Source organism: Cherax quadricarinatus, chromosome 41, assembly GCF_038502225.1.
Source record: "Cherax quadricarinatus isolate ZL_2023a chromosome 41, ASM3850222v1, whole genome shotgun sequence".
Taxonomy (NCBI): domain Eukaryota; kingdom Metazoa; phylum Arthropoda; class Malacostraca; order Decapoda; family Parastacidae; genus Cherax; species Cherax quadricarinatus.
The window spans coordinates 6,537,480-6,556,804 of NC_091332.1; the positions used below are offsets into that span (position 1 = coordinate 6,537,480).

Here is a 19,325-nt window from a genome sequence, read left to right on the forward strand (position 1 = left end):
TCATCAGGACACAATTGTCCAGGAGTGAAGAAGCCAAGCTTCCTCACTCCCCTGTCTACAATGTTATTACCATAACTGTTCCTCGACCTGTCTTAATAACTTAGTACTACTGCCGCTTCTACCTGCTTTTACCTCATTACTATTACTCCTCACTGCTATTCACTACTACCACTATCTACTACTTACTGAAACTTTCTACTACTCAATACTATCTACTATTCACTACCTTCTTATGTTTACTACTTTCTACTATTCACTACTACATTCTACTATTCACTACTATCTACTATTCACTACTATCTACTATTCACTACTACTTTTTACTACTCACTAGACGCTGTATGATCCTTGTAGGTTTAGCGCTACTACTCACTACTACTATCTACTACTCACTACTACTTTCTGCTACTCACTACTACTATTTACTACTCACTACTACTATTTACTACTCACTACTTTCTACTAACTACTACTTTCTGCTAACTACTATGTACTTCTAACTACTACTATCTACTTCTCACAACTACTACTACTACTGTCTACTCGCTACTACCTCCTGCCTCCCGCTACCACTGTGTGTGTGTTACAGGATATACGGTACATGATTCACACAAAAGTAGACATGACCCAGGAAGCGCCGAGTCATGCCTGACCCCAGGATACATAACAATTGAACTGACTCGCCATATATTTCACGCTGCTTATATATATATATATATATTATATATATATATATATATATAATATATAATATATATATATATATATATTATATATATATATATTATATATATATATATATATATATATATATATATATATATATATATATATATATATATATATAAAATGTATTATCTACCACGCAGTGTGTCCCCTACAGGCTTGGCGCTTACCAGTTCAACTTTACTTTTCCCTCTTGATACCTTACGACTTACGTTAAGAGGACGTTGTCTTTCACACGTTCTCCATGTCACTGACCCTAGTATGTTTAGTGCCTCCTTTTTATTATAACGATAATCTCTGTCACTTGCAAAATGCTCATTAATCATACGAGGTTAAACATGTTGTGGGGAAGGACGCTGTGTACATCATTGACCCCTTTGGAAATTATTTCCTGTTGACATCTTCGTGAAATTTAATCAGGCGCTTGTTCAGTGATGGGTGGAGCCGCGTTCGTGCGTATCTTGGTGTACGTGCGTATCCTGGTATTCTTGTGTTCTCTCATTAGTATATATATAATAATGTTTAGAAGGGGGTTGAGTCTTTGTTCTCGACCTGGTCTGCTGTCACTCGATGGTTCCTAGCACTTGATATTGTGGATCTTGAAGCTGTGTGTGAGCGTCCGTGCGTCCCTGCAACAGTACATACGCTGTACGTGTTCGGGCGTATGTCGTGGGGCCAAGAACTTTAAACATTAATGGTTATTAAGCCTATCCTGCCCCTTCTGCCTCTTCCTGCCTCTACTGCCCTTCCTGCCTCTACTGCCCTTCCTGCCTCTACTGCCCTTCCTGCCTCTACTGCCCTTCCTGCCTCTACTGCCCTTCCTGCCTCTACCGCCGTTCCTGCCTCTACTGCCCCTCCTCTGTCCCTCCTATCGTTGGAGAGTATCATGCCTGTTTCGTGTTCAGCAAGGTCTCTGAGAATGAGGACAGCTAATCTGAGCCTGTTGTGTCCCTGGTGACGTGTACGTGGGGAGGATGGGATTGTGTAGAATGTGTATGTATATGTTTTTTTTTCTCTCTCTCAACAAGTCGGCCGTCTCCCACCGAGGCAGGGTGACCCAAAGAGAAAGAAAATCCCCAAAAAGAAAATAATTTTATCATCATTCAACACTTTCACTTCGCTAACACATAATCACTGTTTTTGCAGAGGTGCTCAGAATACAACAGTTTAGAAGTATATACGTATAAAAATACACAATATATCTCTCCAAACTGCCAATATGTATATGTATGTATATATGTATGTATGTATATATGTATGTATGTATATATGTATGTATATATATATGTATGTATATATATATGTATGTATATATGTATGTATATATATATATGTATATATATATGTATATATATATATATATATACATCAGACCCTTTTTCTTTGGTGCCTCATTGTGTGCCCTCCGCAAAAAGGATGGCGGAATCAGGCCCATTGCAGTGGGTAACACCCTTCGGCGCCTAGTCGCCAAGGCTGCAGTAAGAAGGGTGAGTCAAGAGGCTGCTGCAATGCTGAAACCAACTCAGCTCGGTTTCGGCGTTCAACAGGGCTGTGAAGCAGCTGCCCACGCAGCACGAGTATATATCAAAAACATGTCCTATGAAAAAGCCTTGGTCAAATTGGACTTTGCCAATGCTTTCAACTCAGTCAGAAGGGATGCTGCTCTCCAAGCAGTTTATAGAAACTTCCCTTCCCTTTATCCCTTCATAGAATCGTGTTATAGTGTGACTTCAAAACTATTGTTTGGGGACCATGAAATTGACTCGTGTGAGGGCGTGCAACAGGGGGACCCTCTCGCCCCCTTTCTATTTTGTTTGGTCATCAAGGAAGTCACGGAGGCACTCTCCAGCGAGCTCAATATCTGGTTCCTGGACGACGGTACCCTGGCTGGCACAACAGAGTCTCTCCTGGAGGACATCAGTAAAATTAAAGACATGGGAGAAAGCCTGGGCCTTTCTTTAAACCCCACCAAATGTGAAATAGTTTCTACCAATCAACAGTTGATACAGAATATCAGTACCGTTTTACCAGGAGCACGAGCCATTGATCCAGCCAATAGCACTCTCCTCGGTGCTCCTCTTGGGTCCAATGCCATCGATCTGGTCCTAGGAAAAAAAGTCTCAGACCTCCGGACGATGGAAAGCAGGATGAAAGACATTGACACACACGACGCCTTTTACCTACTCACCAGGTGCCTGTCAACGCCAAAACTTATCTATTTTCTGAGATGCTCCCCAGCCTTCAGCAGTCCAAAACTCAAGGAATATGACTCTCTCCTGAAGGCCATGCTAGAGAGTGTATTGAATCTTTCCCTTGACGATGGACAGTGGTTGCAAGCCTCACTTCCGGTCAGGCTTGGAGGGCTAGGAGTACGCAGATCCTCCCAGATTGCTCTACCAGCTTTCCTATCCTCTTCCATTGCATCAAACGAGTTGATAAGACAAATTCTTCCTGACACCCTCAGTGACTCAGCAGGAATAGAAGACCCTAGCTATGTCAGTGCCATCACCGAATGGGAGACTCTTGCTGCTCCAGCACCAAACCCTAGTGCAGCACTGGCTCACAAACAGTCAAGCTGGGATAGCCCAATTGCTGAAAAGGTGCTTGCCAACATGCTCAGGGCTGCAACATCAGATAGGGAGATTGCCCGTCTCCAGGCTGTGAGTGCACCTCACTCCGGGGACTTCCTCCAAACAGTTCCCATATCGGCAATGGGAACGCGACTCGACCCTAAGACCCTCCGTATTGCAGTGGCTCTGCGCCTTGCTGCCCCAATTCACACAGAATATATGTGTATTTGCGGCGAAGTGCAAGCAGACCAATACGGTCTACATGGTCTTAACTGTTCCAAAACCAAGGGCTGGCATGCAAGACACAACGAGGTCAACGACATCATTAAGAGAACCCTTGCTACAGCTGGATGCCCTGCCGAGAGGGAGCCACGATCACTTGCAGCAAACAATACCCACAACCCAGCAAACCGCCCCGACGGGATCACCATCTATCCTTGGAAGAATGGCAAGCTCTTAGCATGGGACTATACCTGTGTGTCCACACTGGCTGACACCTATATCCGTCACAGTGTGGGGCGACAGGGAGGAGCTGCTGACCACAGGGAGGAGTACAAGATGAGCAAGTACAGGGACATTAGCCAACAGTATCAATTTGTCCCAGTGGGATCGGAGACCTTGGGATCATGGGGAAAAAATGCCACACGTTTCCTTAAAGAATTGGGTTCCAGACTCATCGACACCACCAGGGACCCAAGGGCAGCCACTTTCATGTTCCAGCGCCTCAGCGTCGCCATCCAGAGGGGAAATGCTTGCTGCATACTTGGCTCACGTCCAGCCTCGGAGGAGCTGGAGGAAATTCATCATCTTTGATACATTGTGCCATTGTATTCATGTTTATGTTTTTTTCTGTAAATGTATTTTGTTTATTAATATATATATATATATATATATATATATATATATATATATCGTCTGTTATTAATGGTATGTGTGTAAACAGAGATCTAACATCAAAGCTAGCTAGTACAAAGTTCAAATCGCAAATTTGAACCTTGCATTCATGTATTCCAGGTGGAGCGTCGTGTATTAATACAGATGACAGAGGTTATCATCACCTTGTACTCGTACGTGACTGTGTTGCCTGCACGAGAACAACACCTTATAAGCGAGTACACTAATGTAATGCAGCAGCCCGTGCGTTATACACGGCGTACACTGAAGGAGACACTTGTGTAATGTACTGCTTAATTGTCCTTTTTGAACTTTCATAATAAAATGGCCGGATTTCTACCCAAGGTCGTTATTGAATAGAGATAATTTCAAGAAATATCACTCGTCACTGTGACCAAAAAAAAAAAAAAAACCGTCTTTTACAATCCACCCAAAATGGTCAGGCCAATTTATCTTTTTTTAACCATTTTATTCATGTCATCCTGCAGCCTTTTTTTTTTTTTTTTACTCTGTCCTATCCCAGTCCTATCCCTTCTTATTCTTCCCATCTTTCTTATCACCTAAGAAAAGCCATTACTGAGACGTTGGTATGTATCAACCATGACACTGTATCAACCATGACACTGTATCAACCATGACACTGTATCAACCATGGCACTGTATCAACCATGGCACTGTATCAACCATGACACTGTATCAACCATGACACTGTATCAACCATGACACTGTATCAACCATGACACTGTATCAACCATGACACTGTATCAACCATGACACTGTATCAACCATGACACTGTATCAACCATGACACTGTATCAACCATGACACTGTATCAACCATAACACTGTATCAACCATGACACTGTATCAACCATGACACTGTATCAACCATGACACTGTATCAACCATAACACTGTATCAACCATAACACTGTATCAACCATAACACTGTATCAACCATAACACTGTATCAATCATATCACTGTATCAACCATAACACTGTATCAACCATAATACTGTATCAACCATAACACTGTATCAACCATAACACTGTATCAACCATAACACTGTATCAACCATAACACTGTATCAACCATAACACTGTATCAACCATAACACTGTATCAACCATAACACTGTATCAACCATAACACTGTATCAACCATAACACTGTATCAACCATAACACTGTATCAACCATAACACTGTATCAACCATAACACTGTATCAACCATATCACTGTATCAACCATAACACTGTATCAACCATAATACTGTATCAACCATAATACTGTATCAACCATAACACTGTATCAACCAAAACACTGTATCAACCATAACACTGTATCAGCCATAACACTGTATCAACCATAACACTGTATCAACCATAACACTGTATCAACCATAACACTGTATCAACCATAATACTGTATCAACCATAATACTGTATCAACCATGGCACTGTATCAATCATAACACTGTATCAACCATGACACTGTATCAACCATGACACTGTATCAACCATGACACTGTATCAACCATAATACTGTATCAACCATAACACTATCAACCATAATACTGTATCAACCATAATACTGTATAACCATAACACTGTATAACCATAACACTGTATCAACCATAACACTGTATCAACCATAACAGTAACATGATACGAATATTAATAACTTGTTACTTATGATATAAATCACAACATATGTTTCAAGTGTGGCCATGTAACATGTGTGACAGCAGCAAGACGGAGGGAAGGGGCGAGAAAACACCTGTCGTAATAAATTACTCTGACAGGATCGATACTTGAAGTGATATGCGAGTCAGTTAGAATGTATACAGTCCCGGGAATGTAAAATCCCTTCTGAAATGTTGCGTTAGTAATGAATTCTGATCAAAAGTGTTGATAGTCGAGCGATTTTGGCAGTGAATTTCCACCTGGCCAGCACGTCAAGTGCCACTCACGGCAGTTATTGCTGCTCATTGAATGATGTGGACAGGTGTTAAACCTGTGTTATTGAAGAGACTCATACTTCTGGTATGCTCCTTTCAGCCCCCACTTCTAGGATGCTCCTTTCAGTCCCCCCTCCTAGTATGCTCTTTTCAGTACCCCTTTCTACTATAGTATCCCTCTTCTAGTATCCTCCCTTCTACTGCAGTATCTTCCCTTTTACTGTAGTATCATCCCTTTGCTGTAGTATTTTCCCTTTTGCTGTAGTATTCTCCTGTATTATCCACCTTCTGTAGTATTCCCCTCCTGTATTATCCACCTGTAGTATTCCCCTCCTGTATTATCCTCGTTCTGTAGTATTCCCCTCCTGTATTATCCACCTTCTGTAGTATTCCCCTCCTGTATTATCCTCGTTCTGTAGTATTCCCCTCCTGTATTATCCTCGTTCTGTAGTATTCCCCTCCTGTATTATCCACCTTCTGTAGTATTCCCCTCCGTCACGACTTTGAGTTACCTGTACCGAGGGTAACCAGCGCGATACAGTAACTCACACTCTCATAATTCTTCACTATACAGGGTTCTCGTTCACCTTCTCATATCCCGCCCACCCAACGCACGCAGGCAAGAACGCATGTACGTATGCTGGTAAGCACGAACGAGCTCACCCTCACGTGTTTTTGGTCGTTTTGCAATTTTTTGTAAATTTGTATCCAAGATTATCCACTGACGTATTTATACGGCAGATGATTCCATTTATCAGTCTCGTATCTCCCTCCCCTCTCTCCCTTGTCCCTTTTTCCCCTCTGTCTAGTGATCATGTTTCTATTTACTCTTTCATTTTCTTTAACTTCTTCTCGTATAACATCCCATTAATCACGTTCATTGTTTTCCCTTCATTATTCCCCGTTCGTAAACCGGTTATGAATGCAAGTATTGTCTCCTGCTTGACCGGTCTCTGGAGGAGGCAGTATTGGAGACACTGACGCACTGGTAGCGCCAACAGTTTTGTTGGTCATCAGCCAGGAGATGAATGGTAAAATACCGACACGATGGGAAAAATAGATACAAATGCAGTATAATGCGATTCTTTACAACGTTTCGCCCACACACTGGGCTTTATCAAGTCATAAACAGATCTACCTGTGCACAGAGTACCTGAAACCTCACTATGCTCCCTGGAGTTTACCTGGAGAGGGTTTCGGGGGTGAGCGCCCCTGAGGCTCGGTCTGAGACCAGGTCTCGTGGCGGATCAGGGTTTGATCAACCAGGCTCTTACGCTAGCCGCACGCAAACTGACGTACGAACCACAGTCCGGTTGGTCAGGTACTGACTTTAGGTGCCTGTCCAGTGCCTTCTTGAAGACATGTATATACTTACGTACTCTCTGCTCAGGTAGATCTGTCTTGATAAAGCCCATTATGTGGGCGAAACGTTGTAAAGGATCTAATTGTACTTCATTTGTATCTATTTTTCCCCACCTTGTCGGTATTTTACACCATTTATCTCCTGGTTGATGATAAACAAGGCTGTTAGTGCTGCGTAGGCTGCTCATTGGTCGTGCCGAGGGGGAAATGATGATCCTGGAATAGAGTTCTGGAAGACTACAGGTAGGAGAGTACTGACTGTGAGCGTCATAACCTGGAAGAATGGCGTACATTCGTAGAAATGTGGGAGGTAGTTTGTAATTCATGTATATTGATAAGTAGACTTATTTATGTAGACTAGTGTACGTGTACAGCCTCGCGTCCTTTGTGTGTCCAGTAGTCCGTTCCATGTGCATCCAGTAGTCCGTTCCCCGTGTGACCAGCGGTCCGTTCCATGTGCATCCAGTAGTCCGTTCCCCGTGCGACCAGCGATCCGTTCCGCGTGTGTACACCTGTCCAGGCGACCTTCCGTCCGTACTAGTAGTACTTCCTGTTCATCCACCATTTCCACCTGTTTTTGTGAGTGGGACCACCACTCCAAGCCTCGCCACCACTCCTAGCCTCGCCACCACTCCTAGCCTCGCCACCACTCCTAGTCTTGCCACCACTCCTAGCCTCGCTACCACTCCTAGCCTCGCCACCCACTCCGAGCCTCGCGTTACCTCCACTGGACAGAAATTACCACCAAGATTACTTCCGGTTGACGAAAACCCTGCAAACATTACTTGTCGCTTCGGGATGCCTCTGGCACGTGATCCCAAGGGATCCTGAAAGATTGTTTAGCCTTGAATAGGGTCTCTCGTAACTAGGTGCTAGTGTGTTTCGACTCGCAACGGAAGGACCCTTGGTTCGATGTTGTGGCGGGTGGAGACGTTTGGGCATGTTTCCTTACACTTTTTGTCCCTGTTCACCCAGCAGTACGTAGGTACCTGGGTGTTAGTGTTGTAGGTGGTATCCTGGCATTCTCCTGTTCTCTCTCTTCACCACTGCTTTACCACTCTATCTCTGTATTCCATTCTACTCTCCCTTACTTCCTCCTCCACACTCACTCCTCTCTTACCACCTCCTCCACACTCACTCCTCTCTTACCACCTCCTCCACACTCACTCCTCTCTTACCACCTCCTCCATCACCCTCACCTACTCTCCAAATTCGCTCGTGCCATTGCTATCTCCTGACATTCTCTTCTCTTGTCTCTTCCCATTTCCTTTACCACCGCTTTGCCTAACCTCATCCCTTTTCCTCCTCCCACTCTCTCTTCCCCATCCCTTTGTTCCTTCATTCACCTCGTCTTTCCTCCCAACTGTAGCTTCGTAACTCCACTTAAGGAATGCCTTCAGGATGGTGCGTATGTTAAATCTCATTTCATGTTCTGCAGGAAAATATGAGTTCCGGTGTGAACTTTGGATTTCTGGAAGAAATTTTGGGTTATGGAAGAAGGAACTTTGGGCTCTGGAGGGAAAGTTCGGCTTCTGGAAGAAGGAATTTTGACTTTTGGGGAAAAGTTCGAGCTCCGGGAAAGGTTCTGCAAGGGACTGTAAGAAGCTCTCTTTTAGCAGTGGTAAAATGTTTTAGAGACTCGTTGCCAGTGGTGTGTGTGTTCACTCACCACTAACGCAGCCAGCTGAGTTGACGAGTATGCCTTGGCGTTTCAGGGTGTCTACCTTGATGTTTCCAGGTACGTACCTTGACCTTGATTTTTCCAGGTGGGTACTTTGATATCTCCAAGTGCCTTGAAGAGGGTTTCTGATACGAAAATATGTTTTTTTTTTTTTTTTTGCCCATGTGACATTGAAATGTTCTTGATCTGTGTCGCGTGTTGTTTGCTGTGGGTCGTAACTCCGTTATTTAGTTATATCCATCGTCACACACTGTTGTTCTGCCGTGTGCATCTTACATGAAATAAGATACACGATAAATAACAAAAAGGCACAATACCGTGACTGGAACGATACACAAATAACCCGCACATAAAAGAGAGAAGCTTACGACGACGTTTCGGTCCGACTTGGACCATTGACAAAGTCACACTTTGTCAATGGTCCAAGTCGGACCGAAACGTCGTCGTAAGCTTCTCTCTTTTATGTGCGGGTTATTTGTGTAAGATACACGATTGCAAACAAACCACGCAACGGGTGAGTTTCAAACCTATAGCAAGAGAGTCATAAAACTCACAGCATTAGGATTCACTTGTCATGAGCTCAATTCTCACCCGCTCCGTGGTTTGAACCTCCTGGGCTCCACGTGAGGATCCTTATAGAGCTCCATGGAAAAATAAACAGTCAAGAATCTTCATTATCCTACATAACACACACTTGCAAGTCCTTTTAGATAAAACCTCCACAACGTTCTCCACCTGACTCTCCACTCTATACTCTTGTACTTTTTACACAGGTATCTTCTATGGGAACCACTGGTCACCGCATAGAGAAGAACCGAGCCAGGACCCGTCCGGGCGAACCTACCTGTACCTGTTTACTTAGGGGGGCCTGATGGCGTCAGCAAACTGTTGTACATAGAATGTTTTGCTATGGAAAGCATAGGGACTACAGCAAGACCCTGATCGTGGCCACCGAACAGCTAAATTAGATCGACATATTCGAGATCCTTAAGACCCGTGTCAGGACGCAGTTCCTGACGAATCGGTCAGTTTATCCAGGTAGATCTGTTTGACTTGATAAATCCCATTGTGTGGGCAAAACGTAGTCAATAAAGGATCACATTATGCTCCATTTGTTTATTTTTTCCATTGTATCTACCACTACTATCTCTTCTCCCTCTCTTGTTCTCGTTCTTTTTTCCCGCTCTCCTATATATACTGACTCCCTCACTCTTTTCTGTCAGTGTGACTTTGTGAATGGTCCAAGTCGGACCGAATCGTCGTCGTAAGCTCCGCCTATGTGCTGATTATTTGCGTATCTCCGCTTCCTTAATGTTCACTCCTGCTGACAGACACTTCGCCTCTCACCATGACTGCGCTCGTGTGATTAAGTATTCCTCCAGTCAGTCTCCTCCAGTTATATTGTCTCGTTTTTAAATGTATAAATCTGTCCTTGGTGCTGTGCCGTGTTAAAGGACGTCTGGCAGTTCAGGAAAATGCTATTAGCCGGTCCTCTTTCCCCTCTAATTTCAGTAGTTGTCACACATTAATCTGAAGTTGTGAGTCAGGATTTTTAATTCTTAAAACTGTGTTGCTGTTTTTCAGATAATTTATGTTGCTGTTTTTACACAGTGTTGTTTTTACACACATTGTGTTTTTACAGTGTTTGTTTTTACACACATTGTGTTTTTGCACACATTGTGTTGCTGTTTTTACACACATTGTGTTGCTGTTTTTACACACGTTGTGTTGCTGTTTTTACACACGTTGTGTTGCTGTTTTTACACACATTGTGTTGCTGTTTTTACACACATTGTGTTGCTGTTTTTACACACATTGTGTTGCTGTTTTTACACACATTGTGTTGTTTTTGCACACGTTGTGTTGCTGTTTTTGCACACGTTGTGTTGCTGTTTTCACATATTGTGTTGCTGTTTTTACACACATTGTGTTGCTGTTTTTGCACACGTTGTGTTGCTGTTTTCACATATTGTGTTGCTGTTTTTACACAGATTGTGTTGCTGTTTTCACATATTGTGTTGCTGTTTTTACACAGATTGTGTTGCTGTTTTCACATATTGTGTTGCTGTTTTTACACAGATTGTGTTGCTGTTTTTGCACAGATTGTGTTGCTGTTTTTGCACAGATTGTGTTGCTGTTTTTGCACAGATTGTGTTGCTGTTTTTGCACAGATTGTGTTGCTGTTTTTGCACAGATTGTGTTGCTGTTTTTGCACAGATTGTGTTGCTGTTTTTACACACATTGTGTTGCTGTTTTCAGATGAAAGTTAAAATTTTCATTATTTTCTCTTCAGACTTTCAGTTCGACGTGTTGCAAGATATATTATTGTGTGCCTAAGTAATGTTCGTCTTACATCAGTCTTTAACATTGAGATTACATACGGTGTGTCCCGTGTGTGAGGTAGTTTAGGTGTTTGTGTTGACTCGTCAAGAGGCGCTTCTTGAGGGATGCTTCCCAGGGGTGAGTGCCTCCTCGGCCCGGTCTCAGACCAAGCCTGGTAACTCGTGTTGAGTGTTGCGCTTAGTTCCTTGTGGGGTTCCAGGGGAAGATATATACCTTTCTCTTGGTTATTACTGTTTGGTAATTTGATCTATTGAAAAAAACAATTTATGGTTCTCAGAGTGTTGCATCTGACCACGCAGGAAGCAACCCCCACCAACCGACTAACACCCACATATACCTATTTGCCACTAGGTAAGCAAGGACAACAGGTGTAATTATCCCTGACGATTCCAGAGCACGATACAGGGAAGGGAGTTGGCGATACAGCTATTGGGAGTCCGTGATACATGCTCGTCACCCACCCTCAACACAACGGGACACATACCAGCTCACGGGTAATTACACCTGTCGTTATTACCTGCAAGTCTTGGTAATTACTCGTGGGCAACAACTTCGCCGTAATGTCTGTATATGAACTTAAACACGAGAGAACTGCGTTAGTGATGTAATTCTAAGCGAGGGAAGAGTTGGGAACTAACTCAGTTTTGCAGGACATGTTGGCTTATCCACCTGTAAGCAACAAACACACATTCCAAAGAAAGTTTTTATCGGCACAACGTTTCGCCCTATAAAAAGCTTTATTATGTCACGTTTCGCTGTGTATAGAGCTTTATTAAGTTATGTTTCACTGTGTAGAGCTTTATCAAGTCGTGTAGAAATTGTACGTGTTAACTTTGTAGTATTAACTAGCTGCTGTGTGACTATAAAGCTCTACGTGACTTGATAAAGCTCTACGTGACTTGATAAAGCTCTACGTGACTTGATAAAGCTCTACAATATCTTTCCCAATATCACTTCAGTAACCAATTCTTGACACTGGATGTTCCCTGCACCAGCCTTGGTGCTATTGATGAGCTCTTGGTCCAAGGAATTAATGCCTCCCCTTAGATTAAAGCTGATTACCTTCATTCTCTAGGCGTTGTACGGCCCTTGAGGGTTTATGTTTAAGTGTGATTAGAGTCTGTATTACAGATGGTGACATTTTGTTTACTCTGATAGCTCTATAGGATGTGAGTCATGAGGAAGATGAGTAGATGAGAGGGAAATGGGTGAGAATGTTGTGGGTTCCAGGGAGATGGTGGGTAAGTTCCAGAAAGATTAGCTATGAGGCCGGTATGGGTTCCAGGATGAGCTGTGAGGCTGGTATGGGTTCCAGGAAGATGGGCCGTGAGGCTGGTGTGAGTTCCAGTGTTCCACTACATCAGCCATGGAACAATTCCTCCCTCACCTTCGCCCCAGGAAGCTGGGATTGCGGAACTGGGTGACGAGAGAGGTGCGTGTGTGGGCGTACCATCCCGCCCCTCCGGTAATGATATGCCGAACACCCACCCACACACTCCCGCCTTACTTGGGTGGCGACAGCCCCTCTGGGCGGATTATGGGAGGGATCCACTGTACTTATCAGCAACGGGCGGCTGCTTGCATTTTTTCCCTAGTATCGTCCTTAGATACACAGTCTTGCGAAGAAATCTTTCTACTCAGAGCTTCAGTCCTTACAGCAGGACTGGAAGACTGATGCAGAGAGCTTCAGTCCTTCCAGCAGCATTGAAAGACTGATATAGAGAGCTTTCAGCATTCCTGGAGTATTGATGCACAGATTAAGACCTGACTATTTTGGCGTTGTCACTGAAACGTTATGTACCAACACTCAGCGTGACAGTCAGCTTGTATGTTCCTTGTGGCTCTCTCATTCTCTCTTTCATTCTCCCTTTCCCTTAGGTTTCACTTCCCTTCCCCTCTCCAGTAGACGCCCCTATCATGTGTTGACGTCCATTTGATGTGCTGCAGCGATACTCTGTCTGTCTGTCTGTCTCTCTCTCTCTCTGTCTCTGTCTCTGTCTCTGTCTCTCTCTGTCTCTCTCTCTGTCTCTCTCTCTGTCTCTCTCTCTGTCTCTCTCTCTGTCTCTCTGTCTCTCTCTCTGTCTCTCTGTCTCTCTCTCTGTCTCTGTCTCTCTCTGTCTCTGTCTCTCTCTGTCTCTGTCTCTCTCTGTCTCTGTCTCTCTCTGTCTCTGTCTCTCTGTCTCTGTCTCTGTCTCTCTCTCTGTCTCTGTCTCTCTCTCTGTCTCTCTGTCTCTCTCTGTCTCTCTGTCTCTCTCTCTGTCTCTCTCTCTGTCTCTCTGTCTCTGTCTCTCTCTCTCTCTGTCTCTCTGTCTCTCTCTCTCTCTCTCTCTCTCTCTCTCTCTCTCTCTCTCTCTCTCTCTCTCTCTCTCTCTCTCTCTCTCTCTCTCTCTCTCTCTCTCTCTCTTAGTTGTTTAGTTAGTTTATTTCGTTCGTTCTCGTTGGTAATATCAATATAGATATTCCCTGACACTGTTATTCCCCTCTTCTGTTACTGATCCCCTCGTTATTCGAGCCATACCGCTTGTTCTCTCCCACTTCCCAAGCGGTACAGCTTGTTTTTCGTCACTTCCCGAGCTGTTCCGCTTGTTTTTCGTCACTTCGCTAACGGTACAGCTTGTTTTTCGTCACTTCCCGAGCTGTTCCGCTTGTTTTTCGTCACTTCCCTAACGGTACCGCCTGTTTTTCGTCACTTCCCGAGCGGTACCGTAAGTTTTGTCACACTACGAGTGGTACCGCTTGTTCACGTTAATTTAGGTTAGGCTAAAGAACTTCAATCTAAACAAAATCCAAGTTTATCGATTGCATCCCTTCAAGGGTGGCAGGGTGTGCTGATGCCGGTGAAGCGCTCTTAATGTAAGGAACCGGAGCTCTTCTTTGTAAGGGTTTAGTGTTCACTCATAATGATGATAATAGCTGATAACTAAGAATAATAGCGACAATAATAGTAATAATAATGATACTAATAATTGTAATATTAACAGTAATAATGATACAGCAGTGATAAGAATAACTATATAACAGTAACATCCCTCTCGTTTGTATAGAGCGTTGCTAAACGTTTACCGTCGATTTCTGTTAGTCTTGGATCTTCTATTTTCGGAGTCTCGTTTTCTGTTCCGAATTTATAGTCAAGCTTGTATAGATATAATGTTTTCCCTATACCAAAAGCCATTTTGTTTATTTTTTTTTGTTTAAATGCTATCTCACGTGATATTATTTTCTTGGGACGTGTTTGGACGAGGACATGTTTGCACTGTTACTCATTTCTATTTAGCGTCGCTTGTATTAAATTCTCTCAGCCAACTTGTCTAAATTCAGGTGTCAAGATTTGTTACCTAACCATAACATGTACACAAATTTACATATTCCATTTACAGGTACAGAGATTTACATATTCCATCATTTAAGTCACATGTATACAGACTTACATATTTCATCATTTACAGAGGTGACAGGAGCTTCTTAGTGAGGAAGATAAGAACAAGAGCTGTTGAGCGCGGCCCCTTCCAGTTTTTAAATCAGATTTAATTGCGATAATAATAGTAATGGACGGATGGGTAAACACAAATATTACCACGATATTCACAGAGTGGAAAATGTCCTTCAACACTGTTATTTTTGTTCATCTTTTCATATATTTACTCTTTATTTTGTCTTGAACTTAGATGTACTCGTAAAGATTTTTTTTTTATTTCTTCGTGTACACACTGTCTCACCTGGCGGTGAATATAAGTACCTGTGTGTTAACTCACTGTCGTGGGTCGCATCCGGGGGGGGGCGGCACTGCTTGAAAAATATCATTGTGTAAGAAAATGATAGTTCAGGCGGAGGTTGTATCCTGGGCAGAATGTGAATGTTTAGGAAATTCCCCTAGATAATGTAATTTTCCCCAGATAATGTAAATTTCCCCAGATAATGCCGGAAGTGTTCAAGGAAGTGTTGGGTAACGTAGCAACATTCTGCTTTGTATGCAAACACTGTAGCGTATATACACTTGTGTATCCACACACACACACACACACACACACACACACACACACACACACACACACACACACACACACACACACACACACACACACACACACACACTTTAGTGTAACTCGTGTTCTGATGAAAAAAATGTATCTCCCCTTTCTTCAACAAATCACTGTACAGTATCTAAATTGGATTAAGTTTAACGCCCAGCTAGTTACTAACAACGGCAATACCTGCAGGAGATGCAGCCGAACAAACAACTGTATAGAAGTTGTTTTTATTGGAGGTTGGAACATCCGCAGTGTGTAACTGACTTATTCTGCATGATAATTACATGGTGTGAAAACAAGCTGGTTGCTTTCCCCATCATGTTCTACCACAAAAGATGGGTTACACACACGGGGTAAATATTTGAGCTGGAAAACCAGCAGGACGCTGAGGATAAGTGTTACACTACGTGTTTACGAACTATGGAAATTAGAGAGAGATTTCTTCCAGCACAGGTTGGAATTATTACGTTACGCAAAAGGATACAAATGTAACTAATGTGACATTTTATTGTGGCAACGTTTCGCTCTCGTTTTGAGTGAAATGTTGCCACAACAAAATGCCGCATTAGTTACACTTTTGTCCTTGTACCTAACATATTGTCGGTAATTCTAGCGACATTATTAGAATTATTACATTGGAATTACCGTCTTCCTGGATGACCTAACTCGTGCTGTGTAAGAGATACAGAAGAGGTGGGGGAGAGGCAGGAAGGAGTGGGGAGATGGGGGATGGAAAAACATGGGGGGAGGTGGGAGAAGAGGTAGGGGTATAAGCAAATATAAATCATGGTCACGGTGGTGCTGTAGCCTTGTGACTAGAATGACTGTTATTGACAGATCCTGCCATTACCTGGTTTCGTCCTGGACGGTGGAGCTGACGGCACCCTGGGAAGAGACTGCTGCAGGTGCTGGAGTACGTGTGTGTGTGTGTGTGTGTGTGTGTGTGTGTGTGTGTGTGTGTAAACGTATTCATGTTTAAATGTGCGTTTGTTTTCTTCCCACAAGACGCTAAGATGTTTGCCTGAAGAGCGGATAACTCTTATCTTGTTTTGTTAGGATAGGGGAGCAGGAAAGGAAGAGGAAAAAGTTAAGGGGAAGGAGGAGAAGAGAGGGAACTGGAATAGAATCACACTCCCAAGTCAACTATACTCTTAGGACAGATACCCTCTGTAAGAATAAAACAAAAATGTCTGTAAATTCATTTTGCACAGCCGAAAGCAAATCTGGATAATTCAGGAAAGAAGTATTGCCTGCTTCAAAGTCAAGGACACTAGAGGCGTTTACTGTTGATGACATGGAGGAGGTCCTCCCCACAGGACGCCACTGACCGTGACAAAGTATGCGAATTATAGCTGTGATTGTTCCCACGGAGGCTTCATTAAGGTTTCCCAGGTAAAGCTTTCAAGAGACTGGCTAGCTGCGGGAAGTGTGTGTGGGGCTAGTGTGTACGAGGCACTTGTACTATGTTGTGAGCAACACCACAGTGCGTGTGACGTGTATCTGTAAGTGTGTGTACTCGCCTAATTGTGGTTGCAGGGGTCGAGACTCGTCTCCTGGCCCCGCCTCTTCACTAGGTCCTCTCTTTCCCTGCTCCATGAGCTTTATCATACCTCATCTTAAAGCTAATGTATGGTTCCTGCCTCCACTACCTCACTTGCTAGGCTATTCTACTTCCTGACTACTTTATGACTGAAGAAATACTTCCTAACATCCCTTTGACTCATTTGGGTCCTTATCTTCCAATTGTGACCCCTTGTTTCTGTGTCCCATCTCTGGAACATCCTGTCTCTGTCAACCTTGTCTATTCCATGCAGTATTTTGTACGTCGTTATCATGTCTCCCCTAACCCTCCTGTCCTCCAGTGTCGTCAGGCCGATTTCCCTTTACCTTTCTTCGTAGGACATTCCCTTTAGCTCTGGAACTAATCTTGTCGCAAACCTTTGCACATTCTCAAATTTCTTGACGTGCTTGATCAAGTGTGGGTTCCAAACATGAGCTGCGTACTCCAGTATGGGCCTGACGTACACGGTGTACAGTGTCTTGAACGATTCCTTACTAAGGTATCGGAACGCTGTTCTGAGGTTTGCCAGGCGCCCATATACTGCAGCAGTTATCTGGTTGATGTGTGCTTCCGGAGACATGCTCGGTGTTATACTCACCCCAAGATCTTTCTCCTTGAGCGAGGTTTGCAGTCTTTGGCCACCTAGCCTATACTCTGTCTACGGTCTTCTTTGCCCTTCCCCGATCTTCATGACTTTGCATTTGGCGGGGTTAAATTCCAGAAGCCAGTTGCTGGACCAGGTGTCCAGCCTGTTCAGGTCTCTTTGAAGGCCTGCCTGATCCTCATCTGATTTAATTCTCCTCATTAACTTCACATCATCTGCGAACAGGGACACTTCTGAGTCTAACCCTTCCATCATGCCATTAAAATGTACCAAAAATAGCACTGATCCTAGGACCGACCCCTATGGGACCCCGCTCGTCACAGGTGCCCAATGTAATACCTCATTACGTACCATGACTCGTTTTGTGTGTGTGTGTGTGTACGTGTGTGTGTACATACCAGAGTACTGGAGGGAGGGAGGAGGGTGGTAGCTAGGCATTGAGAGCGTGTGACTGGTACTGGAGGCCACCAGCATTGTACGTGAGCGGTCGCTGTTGCGTCCTCATAGCCCAGAGAAGAGAACACGATGTGTTTTGTCTGGCTGTTGATCTGCAGCTGGTAGCCAGACAATTGCCCGCTGAGACTGTTGCAGTGCGGATAGTGTGTCTGGTCCTCTCAGGGAAGACTACCTCGCTGGCAGCATCACCTGGAGGATGAGAAGAGGAGAGGGGGAACATCAGTTATGGTTGAGAGTAAAGGGAAGCGACCTCACCGAGATTGTGGCAGCATCACCAGAGGCTATAAGGAAGGGATGAGTCGAGTGTTGGTCCTGGGATCTCCACACACCGACCCTCCTGTCTTTCGTTCCCTGAGCGGTCGTTGCTCTCCGCCTGGATCAAACATTCCTCGGAGTTGTGGAAGAGAGGGAGGGATTGTGGCTGGCTATTGTGGCTGGACTGGCAGGTAACGGAGCGTCCAGCTTGTTACTACCGGGTTATGGCAGGCACTCGGTTTGATGTTGAGCTCTAGCTGCTGAGAGTTTGTGACTGTCATCACACTGGTTATGCCAGCAGTGTGAGAGTTAACGTTGTGGGAATCAATGTTTCCATCACACAAGGTGAGATATCGTGTGGTTAATCTCTCTTTAAAACTGATCGTTATTTAGAAGTTATTGATTTTGATTATAATAATTAGCTGAGGTCAACTAGCTGCTGCTTAAGCTTTCAAGTCAGTGTGAGTGATTCCGTACTCTTGATCCAAGGAATTAGAGCTGTCTCCCCTTTGAGCGTATTCTGTTGACACTCGTTTCTCCCCTTCCCCCCAGAAGCTGTACGAGTCCTGTGGGTTTACCGCTCCACCCGTGAATGTAATAATGATGATTGACCCGCGTTTCCTGACGGGCAAAACACCTACATTTCTTCCGGGTGTTGTCAGGTCATGACCCTTCAGGTAATGACCTGGGAGACCGGTGGAGGAGTGAGAGAAGAAGGTAGAAATGGGGGGGGGAGGGCTAGGAGTGGCCCTGTCCTATAAAGTCCTGAACTTGTGTGTATCCAAGCATCCTGCTAGGATACTTGTTTCCTAGCACGCTGCTAAGGGTATTCGTAGCCTAGCACGCTGCTAGGATACTGATATCCTAGGACGCTGCTAGGATACTTAT

General features: G+C 44.0%; 1 protein-coding gene and 1 long non-coding RNA gene across 4 annotated transcripts in view; both read left to right on the top strand.

Annotated features, from left to right (window-relative positions):
* Positions 1-19,325, top strand: part of LOC128695895 (uncharacterized) — a 531,205-nt gene that overhangs the window by 261,354 nt on the left and 250,526 nt on the right. The gene's annotated exons all lie outside the window — the stretch shown is intronic.
* Positions 16,648-19,325, top strand: part of LOC138853824 (uncharacterized) — a 40,116-nt gene continuing 37,438 nt past the window's right edge. The window contains exon 1 of the long non-coding RNA XR_011393038.1: positions 16,648-18,782. This is a non-coding gene — a long non-coding RNA (uncharacterized lncRNA). The remainder of the gene's footprint in view (positions 18,783-19,325) is intronic.